Here is a 10475-nt window from a genome sequence, read left to right on the forward strand (position 1 = left end):
CACACACACACACACACACACACACACACACACACACACACACACACACACACACACACACACACACACACACACACACACACACAACCATCTATGCTGTTCTAGAGATACTACAATCCATAGTCTTCACATGAAGTCAGAGTTCGTGGGACACGCCCAGCTGGAGGGCAAAAACAGTAGCAGGGTCCTTTGCCCTCCAGCCATACTTTGCATGTCTTTGAGTTTAAATTTAGCAATAATGCCAGATAGTTGCTGACCTCTCAGATGCACTAACCAAATTATGTTCATTTATTGCTGCCAGATGGGTGTAGAGTATCGCACCAACATGTGTTCAGGGAGAGAAGCTGGCACTTTTAGGAATTTAAATAAAGCTGCTGGGGTAGAATTTTGATCCCAAAGCCACAAAATTCCCAGTTTCTCTTCATATCTTCATTTTTCCTCCAAGGACAAATGATCCAAATACTCTTGGCTGCAGACGGGCGAAAGAAACAACACTTTTGTTCTGCAGTACCGCCCACTATCTACTATTTGCTGTTATGAAGGAGTAAGTGTTTTTCCTGCAAGGGCAGCAAGTTGGTCACGTAACTGAAAACTATAAATTAATGCTATTCTCGATCAAATTTAACCCAAATCTGTTCAGATCCATTTCTCATACTGTGTAACCCCTTGCACTGAGACAGGCAAGAGATCTGTAATAGGATGACATGGTAATGGGGTAGTTAGCATGCACAGAGCAAGAAGATTCCTGGAGTGGGTTTCTCTAGGTACTCTGGAGTGCACCAGTTAAGAAACAAACAGAAAGTGGCTGAAGAAGAATCAATATGAGGTTTATTTAAGGGTGAACTACCTTGGATTGGTTAGATGAATGGAGGAAGTCTTTTGACAGAAGCTGCTGGACACTATGTGTGAGGTCCTGAGGACTGAAACTGAGGTGGAGTGTAAGATTTATTCAGAGGACAGCCAGATTATTGAAAACTATCCCACCATATAAGCCTGAACTCTGTCTATAACAGTGGACCTGGACGACGTGCAGAACAGAAAACATGATTTACTGTCAGAACTAAAGATGAACGTGAGCTAATGAAGATACTGTTACAGAGTCACTGGCATCAATTGCTCTGGGGTTTTTTATGGTCTGCATGAGATTGGAGATACTTATTAAAGTCAAATGTTATATTTCGAGAATCAAACACAAATCAAACAGTGTAGCTTTGCACATTTACAGGACAAGTGAAAGATTCCCAGGTTGATACCCGGTTGGAAGTTGACACAAATCCTTTGGGGATTGCAGGAAGGGCGTCTGGTGTAAAAGTCAGCCAAATTAAAAGATGCGGAGCTACCAGCTGTGTCGAGCCCTTGTAAATAAGGGAGCAGCTGAATGGTTTGTGTGTATGTGTGCACTCAGCACGAGGAGTCACTGAGTCAAAGATTTGGCACTGCACTCTCAGCTTTTCTGTGCTTTATTTGTGTGTTAAATTTAACATTAAATTGCAAGCTTCAAATCTTTATGTGATTCGTTTAAATATTCTCCCCCAAAATCTGGTGCCATGAAGGGGAAACAAACAAACACACATGCAGTCAAACCTGTTCCCACCACTTTCTGTAGAAAAACTGATGCTGCGCCCCTTCTTGAAATCCCAAACGTAGGTCTTTAAAGCCAGGATGGGGTCAGTAAATCTGGCGCATGGACGCTTATTTTTGCAGCTGACCTCATTAGACATACAACTGCAGGAGTTTTCTTTTCAGATCATCAAAGGATAGCAACAATGCAAAAACCAAAGTGAGATGATGGATTTGCAGTATTCATTTTTAATCAGAAATCGATCCATAATGAACACAAGTGCAGGCATACAGCTCTGCAACAGCGCAAATCTCTTGAATGTGTTTCTTTCTTTCTTCTCTCTGATCTGTAATATATAATCTGTTTGCAATAATCTAATGAGACTCACGATCAGGTGACACGATTACTGTGTAACTTCAGAACTGGGATTTGTCAGGATCTGATGATAAACAGCTTTTCGTTCTTCTGTAAATCCTGCACTCCATCTGAGCAGCCAAATATATAACTTTTACATACGTTAGCCAAAACTGAAATAAGGGAGAGAGATAGCATGAAAGTTAAATAGAAAAAGAGAGGGAGAGGGGCAACTGTCCCACAGGAAAGAATGAAAACGTGACAGAAGACACATCCAGGGAGGAGACAGTTATAGTATCATAACATGTGAGCACTGATGGTCAGAAAGATGTTCTCCAATTCTGTCTACACTCAGAAACAACAACATAAACCTGCATGTGCATGTGTGCATCGCCCACAACCTACACATATCTAAACAAATAGCAATTATATTTTCAACATGCAACAAAACTGCTGAATAGAAGGGCTGACTGTGTTAATATGTACAGTCTGTGTCGAGGAAAGCCTTCCATTCTCCCCTCTTATCATATAATTCTCTGTGAACACATTTGGCTTTGTGAATGTCTCAATAACAAGCAGGCTGAAATGAAAGTCTGGATTTTTGGTGATTTTGTGTTTGGGGTGCACTGATTGCAGGTAAATGAATGCAGGCTGGAAGGAATCTCAGTCCTAAAATAAATTGATTTAATTAGTGACTGATGGGACTTGAGGAAAGTAAATGTTTGCAGTTGTCCTTCTAACATGCCCTTAGCATCATTACCATTGCTTTGATCTCCGTGTGGTTTTCTGTTTGCGGTGCAGGGATGGGCTGGGATGATTCGGCCTAGTGTAGAGCCATGCACTCTAAAACTGAAAGACAATAACAGGGCGCTGTACAACATGAAGGCACATTTTCCACTACATGATTTTGAGTGAGTGTTTCAAACTCAGCCTGTAATATACCAAATACATATTATCAGCTTGTTTCATAGCAGCAGATATACTGCAGCAAACCACATTAGTGAGAAAGGCAAAGAGAGCATTTTGTAGAGCTGCCATACAGCACTACATACTGTCTGCTGTCCATGCATCTCTGGTAAAATGTTAGTTGATACTTAGTCTAAATGAGATTGTTGTTTTTACTACTTTATTTTCCTTCTATACTGTTTTGTTTCAGAAATACTTTGTAATGGGACCTTAAAAAAAGAGGTCCAAGAAAGGGATTTCCAGTAAATATGGCAGAAACATTGATGGTGTGGGTGACCGTGGTTCAGGGGGTTGGGAAGCTCATCTTGTAACCGGAAGTTTCGATCCCCAGCTCGGTTTGTCTTGGTCATTGTGTCCTTGGGCAAGACTCTTCACCTACTGCCTACCGGATGATGGCCAGAGGGGCCGATGGCACAATATGGCAGCCTCGCATCAGTCTGCCCCAGGGCAGCTGTGGCTACAACTGTACCTTGCCTCCACCAGTGTGTGAATGTGAGAGTGAGTAAATAATGGAATTGTAAAGCACTTTAAGGGTCTCGAAAAGTGCTATATAAATGCAAACCATTATTATTATGTTATCTCCTCAGTCAAAATCGGTCATGGTAGAGAGGCAAAACATGCATCGGGCACAGTATCCATGTAGAAGGTCCAGTCCAGAAATCACTCTGTCATTGTGATATTTATGGACATCTACATGTAAATCCCTGTCCCCACTGCAGGAGTGTGATCCTTTACTGTGTTGACTAGTTAGCTCAGTAAGGTGGTCATCATCCAATCCATCTATATCAAATCTACTGCCTTGAAGTAAAAAAACAAAACAAAAAGCAAAATAAAAAACCCAAACCCCAAAACACTTGGCAAGTTTAAAGCAGAATAATGTGTTAGCAGTAGTACAGCAATCAGAAACTACAGTCACATGGATGGTCCTGGTGGAGCAGTATTATCAAAATTATTTATATATGTAAAGTTTTATAATTCTATGAGGATAAATGAACAGTCTAAATAAAGTATTACCTAGTTCAGTCTGAACCACTATAATAAAAATTTGTCTTTATTTTACATCTGCAGTCATTTGTATTTGGAGGCTTTGTTCTGCCCTTCCACACATGTATATGGTCAAAGTTAAGTTACTATGTCGTGTTGTGTTGTATGTAGTGCCGACGTGGGACAGTTTTCCATTTTCATTGTACAATTGTACTATGAATGACTGTGCAATGACATTAAAGAGTTATCCATCTATTATCTATCTATCTATTGGATGGATTCTTATATAGTGCTTTTCTACTCTACTGGAGCACTTAAAGCACAGGCCTCTTTAACCCATTCACTCCCAGTCATACACATTCAGTGCTTTCTGTCTAACATTCTTCATGCTCTGATGAACACACTGGAGAGGAACTTGGGGCTCAGTTCAAGGATACGTTGGCGAGCAGATTGAAGCAGCCAATTAGTGGATGACATGCTGTACCTCCTGATCCACCCCACCCATGAAATATGAGGTGGAAACAGCAGCTGCAAGATCCCAGTACAGAACATAGCAGGGATCAATGGCAAAAAATATAATTAGTCCAATTTGGTTATCTTCATTGTTAAAGAAGGAGTTCAAGTGGAGGTGGGTTCCAAAGCAGCTTGCAGATGTGCAGCTAATGTGGGTAGGCTAAAACTCCTTAAACTGGATTCCCTGCATGACATGGTTCCTATTTGGATGTATGGAAGGATGTAGGATCTGAGAATCAGCTGATACTGGCTGGCAGCAGGAACTGCTGATCTGCCTGTATTGCATCAGTGCTTGACTTCATGGTGTGTGTGGACTAATGCTACTGTATGCTATAGCAGTTTACATATGTATAGTTGTAACATTTTTTCTTCTTTTTGCTTTGGTTAAAGTTCCATTTTGGGGGTGATGGGGGATGTTGAAGTGAATACTTTTGAGCTGTTAATAATGCAGCATCAGAATTTTTAATTATGAAGCTGCTTCTTGCAAAATTCCAAAATGCTGATGATAAAAGTAAGTTTTAAAATAGTGTAATGCAGGTTCAGTCTGCACCAATGAAATTTAGTTAAAGTACATCTTTTTTATTTTTGTTTTTTAAAGTCAGTGGAGTTGGTGTGAAGTCCCTCCCAACCCCCAAATTTAGAACCCCCGCCCTGGTTGTTGTGACACTGGGTGTCTTGTTTCTCACTCTGTTTTGTCTGATGAGAGTGTTTTGTAACCCTATAAGAGAATATTAGACTGCTCAAACACTTTAATTGAACCATTACATGCACCATGGAAATCATGATTCATTGTGGATGTGTGCCCACTCATTTCCTTATAGATATTATGGGTGTAATGGTACATGCTGTACACAGACGCAGAGGAAAGTAAGCAAACAACTCCCCTGGATACTTTTGGTAAGAATTATTAGGTGCCTTTTCTCAAAGTTTTCTGAAAAACATGTTTAAAATTGCAGAAATTCAGCAAAAAAAAAAAAGAACCATCATTAAAGATCTTAATAGAGTGTGGTACTGGCAAAAGATGCCAAAACACTTTTTGAAACTCAGCTGGAGAGGTGCAAAGCATCCATCACAAACCAAGACATCATGTGACGTTTCTTGAGGAAGATGGAAAATAACGGCTTTTACACCGCACACCAGACTCTCTCTGAAGCGCCAAGCCGCGTCAGTCTTTTTTGGTCATGAAACAATTTGATGAAGCTTCCCGCTGGGCACGTTAGTGGGCAAGAGTCAGCTCACATCAAGCCATAGCACCTACTGAGTATGCATGCAAGAATGTCTGTTGGTCAGTAGTTTGTTATGGATAGTTTCTTTGGTGAGTTAAACCTGACAGTCTGACTGCATATGTAATGTGATTGTGTTACGGAAGAAGATGTCAGTGGAAGAAAGGGGCCTTCAGAAATTTCAGTGGGGTAATTACGAAAGTAAAGATAATTCTCTTCTGTTCCTTTTATTTCCCAGTGTCAGCTGACAAGTTTGATTCAATGGCACTTTGTGAGATCCAAGGCAAAACATTTCTTTTCCTTGACTGTGGTGAAGAGGCACTTTATTGGCTTTTTTTCTGTATTTATTTACATTTGAAAAAAGCTCTTTCTTTTTTTGAATTCCCTTTGCGGTTTTAAATGCAAGCAATTTTCAATTAGGCGCCCAGGGAGCGGTGTGTAGGGACGGTACCTTGCTCAGGGGTACCTCAGGGTAGCCATTCAAGTGGATTTGAACCCCCAACCTTCCGATCAAGGAACCACCACTCTACCTACTGACCCATCTATCTACTGAGGATAACCTGGATGGAGATCTTCTCATCCCCAGATGGCTGTCCCTCCATGGGCCTGGTTATGCAGAAGGTTTCTTCTTGTCGAAAAAGGGAGTTTTTAAATCCAACTGTATTATACATAATCAATAAAAACATTTTTCTTTCTGAGTTCTGCTTAGCTAAATAGCCTGTGAATGTGAGCCCAGCATGCAGCAGAGGCAGGTACAATAAGTCAGTTTTGAGATGTAAGGAAATAAGTTTAGAAGGTCTGTGAAGGTTCTCAGTCATCCAGGTCATCGTAGTCAAAGGAGCTTGCAAAGAAAAGCGTCTGGACTTCTTTAAGTTGCTTGAAGACGTTTCACCTCTCATCCGAGAAGCTTCTTCAGTTCTAAGGTCAAATGGTGGGGAGTCCCAGATATAAACCTAGTGGGAGTGACCCCCCACAGAGGGACAAAAGGACCCCCTGATGATCCTCTAATCGCCTGAGCCAAGGTGTGAAACTGGGCGTGGGTCCCAATCAGCCAGAGTTTCGGGTGTGTTCATTGTGAAACCTGGCCTCACCTTGTCATGCGAATTCCTGAGGTCAGATGGCCCAGGATGTGAGTGGGCGTTAAGGCGTCTGGGAAGGGACCTCAAAACTGGATTATAGATGGCAGAGAGTTGGTGTCGTAAACCCCCGCCTCTGTTCAAAGATGGTCGCTCACAGTGGACATAGATGGCTTCTTTCACTCCTCTTTCAAACCATCTGTCCTCTCTGTCCAAAATGTGAACATTGGCATCCTCGAAAGAGTGTCCTTTATCCTTAAGATGCAGATGGACCGCTGAGTCTTGTCCTGTGGAGGTGGCTCTTCTGTGTTGTGCCATGCGCTTGTGAAGTGGCTGTTTGTATGTAGAGGTCTGAGCATTCCTCGCTGCACTGTACAGCATACACCACATTGTTAGGTTTGTGTTTAGAAGGCCTGTCTGAAACACATGTAAATACCTTTCCTGTAACACGTCACAACACGTCACATGCTTTAAACATCCACTCTTTTTCACAATCTGAACATTTTGTATTCTTAGACGCCTGTTTTCTGTGAGGTTTTTTGACAAAAATTATTTCAAGTCAGACTTTGTTTACCACTCATCAACATCGCTGATGCCACTATAAGGAACTTACAAGCCCACGAGATCTGCTCCATTTGCGATCAAAGAGCCAAAGGTCAGACTTTTCCTACATAATGAGCGTCTACTCTGACTTCAGCTTTTTAAGCTGAACCACAGCTTAAAATTTACATTGTAGGTCCTGCCTTGATGACTAGTTTGACTCATGCGGTCTGGCCTGGACAACTGCTCTGGATAACAAAGCACTATGGATAAGGACTTTCTAAGCTGTAGGACGGAAACTGTAAGAAATGGTTATTACATCTCCTCAGGCTTCACTTTGAGCACAGGAGCACCACAAGGCTGTGTGCTTAGCCCCATCTTCTACGCCCTCTACACTTACAACTTCAGAGCCCAGAGGGTCATTGAGGACAGCACTCACCCATTTTATCATCTGTTTGACTTGCTGCCCTCAGAAAGGAACTACAGGGCTTTAAAATGCTGCATCGCTCTACTGAGGAAAAGCTTTTATAATACAGTCATGTGCATACTGAAAAGCTCCCCTTGAGCCCCCTCTCCCCTTACTGTACAACTGGATGTATGATAATCTACTGCTTTTACACTTGATATCTTTTATGATTGTAATGACTGTACATGCAATTTTATTCTTTCTTGTAATGGTATTTGTTTTGTTTTTTTAGTTTAAGCGTTTTATTGAACTTTTAAAAGAACCTAAACCTGCATGTGTGGATGGCACAGCAAAATGTATTCACAGACAGATGAGGGTAAGTATTGCAGAGGCATGACAGAATCACGCCTGTTTGTACTGCAGTGCTGTCTGAGAGCCCAAAGATCATCAGTACCCAGAATTTATTTTCAGCTTTGCGCACAGAGATTTCTCCATATATATACAGTGGCTTGCAAAAGTATTCCGCCCCCTTGAACTTTTCCACAATTCCAGAATCTGTGGCAAGATCTGAAAACTGCTGTTCACAAACGCTGTCCATCTAATCTGACTGAGCTGGAGCTGTTTTGCAAAGAAGAATGGGATAATTACGATAATTAAGAATAATTACGCACACCCCACTTTTCAGTTATTTATTTGTAAAAAATGTTTGGAATCATGTATGATTTTCATTCCACTTCTCACATGTGCACCACTTTGTGTTGGTCTTTCACGTGGAATTCCAATAAAATTGATTCATGTTTGTGGCTGTAATGTGACAAAATGTGGGAAAGTTCAATGGGGTCGAATACTTTTACAAGCCGCTGTATATTATCTGCTATCTGGATGATTGGCGTTGTGCAGGAGGAAAATTTCACCCGTAATGAAAAGATAGGTTTGACACGTTTTACAGTGTTTCTTTTAAAAGCTACGAATAGCATTTGCTTGTGAAATTTTTATTTCCCTTTGGCAATACTTGTGGAAAAATGCTTTATAGACGCTAGATACACAAGGTAGGTGAAACTAAAAATAAGAGTACAGGGTAATTTGGAGGCTGCAAGTACACAAACCATTGCACTCGTGTATTTTACGATTAAATCAACAGATTCTCTGCATCTGCTCCACTTCACTTCAAAAAACATTACCGCACAAAATAAATGCAATTACACTGACTGGCCAAACATGTGACTTTTAACAGTTGCTCTCCAACTGGGGAACTTGTATGTGCCAAATGTGAGCTCAACATTTTACAAGCCATGTGCGCCTTCAGAAGGGATGGTGATGCTAGATGAAACTATTAAACAAACACTTCTTCAGAGATATTGCTCACATTAATGAAACAAATGCACCCAAAGTGGGAGCATTTGTACGGTAAGGAAGCAAACACAGAACACAACATTGTGTTAAAGTATTTGAAGACATTACTGGTCATGGACAACTTTGCCTTCTATGCCAGGACCGTTTGCAAGCATTAAACCTAAATGTAAGAGATTTTTCCTCACATGAGTTCAACGACAGTAATACATGTATTTACAAACTATATACTCTAAGGAGCTTGGAAAACAAAAGCGTCTGGACTTCTTTAAGTTTCTTAAAATGTTTCACCTCTTATCTGAGAAGCTTCTTCAGTTCTAAGAGTAATTGGTGGCAAGTCCTGGATTTAAGCCCTATGGGTGTGTCCCCAAGGTGGTCATAGACCCCTATTTATTCACATGAGTCCAAGTGTGAAAAGGAGTGTGGCTCGAGGATTAGGTAGAGCTTCTCGGATAGGAAGTGAAACGTCTTCAGGAAACTTAAAGATGTCCAGATGCTTTTCTTTCCTAGCTCCTTAGACTGCAATAGATGACTGAGAACCTTCACAGACATTGATTTATATAACATTATTCTTATGTAGCATCTATTATCTTGCAGTCCTAAATGGGAAAAAAAAGGAAAAAGAAGAACAAGCAAATGTTCCTTAACAGTTTTATCTTTCCACTTATATTCACTAATTATCAGGCAATTATGTAAACAAGGCTCTTTCAAGGGTACTTTCTTTGTTTTCCAGCTGGGAGTGGAAAATAAATTCCCCAGCCTCGCTCTCTATTTTTCCCCGGCAATAGTGTGGTTCCATTTTATGTTATTGAGCCACATTGGGCAAAAAACATTGATTGTCAGAAACCTTACAGCCGGCTGACAACACCATATATCTGTGGATAACACTGTAAAATCTACTAATGCCAGTTCATACGCATGCAGACATTATAAGATTGAATCTAAACAGTGTGATGTGGGGTTTTTATAATGCCTGGGCACACACTGGGTTCGTATGTGGCATGCCCTGGATACTGCATGGCCTGTGCACCATGCCGTGCCCAAAGCAGCATTATAAACTGGTGCTATTGCTGATCTGTCACCTCAATAACAAAGTGTACAGCGACACCAAGACGCAGGTCACACAGAATGAATCTGTGCTGGTCTTTAGCTACAGCAGCACACACTTAGTTAAATGCATGAAGGACTACATAAGAGCCCAAATCCTGGCAGTCATGTCCCGAGTACTTTCTAAAGTACCACATCAAAAAGGCAGAGTTTGTAATTAAATTGATCCAACCAAATTTGCAGAAGTTGTAATATATTATTTCTTTGCACGTGGTCACTGCAGGAGAAGCTGAGCAGCGAGGCATGCCTGGTCCTTTATCGGCACAGACGCTGCAAATTATTGTAGAACTTGTATGTTTCCAAATATTTGGAGGAGCTCATGGCAGAGGAATGCTACTGAATTTCCTTTCCTAAAGCTTTGGCTTTCCTGCTTCAGTCTAGTTTAAAGGTAAAAC

Source organism: Haplochromis burtoni, unplaced genomic scaffold (assembly GCF_018398535.1).
Source record: "Haplochromis burtoni strain Fernald_Lab_line unplaced genomic scaffold, NCSU_Asbu1 Contig_390, whole genome shotgun sequence".
Taxonomy (NCBI): Eukaryota; Metazoa; Chordata; class Actinopteri; order Cichliformes; family Cichlidae; genus Haplochromis; species Haplochromis burtoni.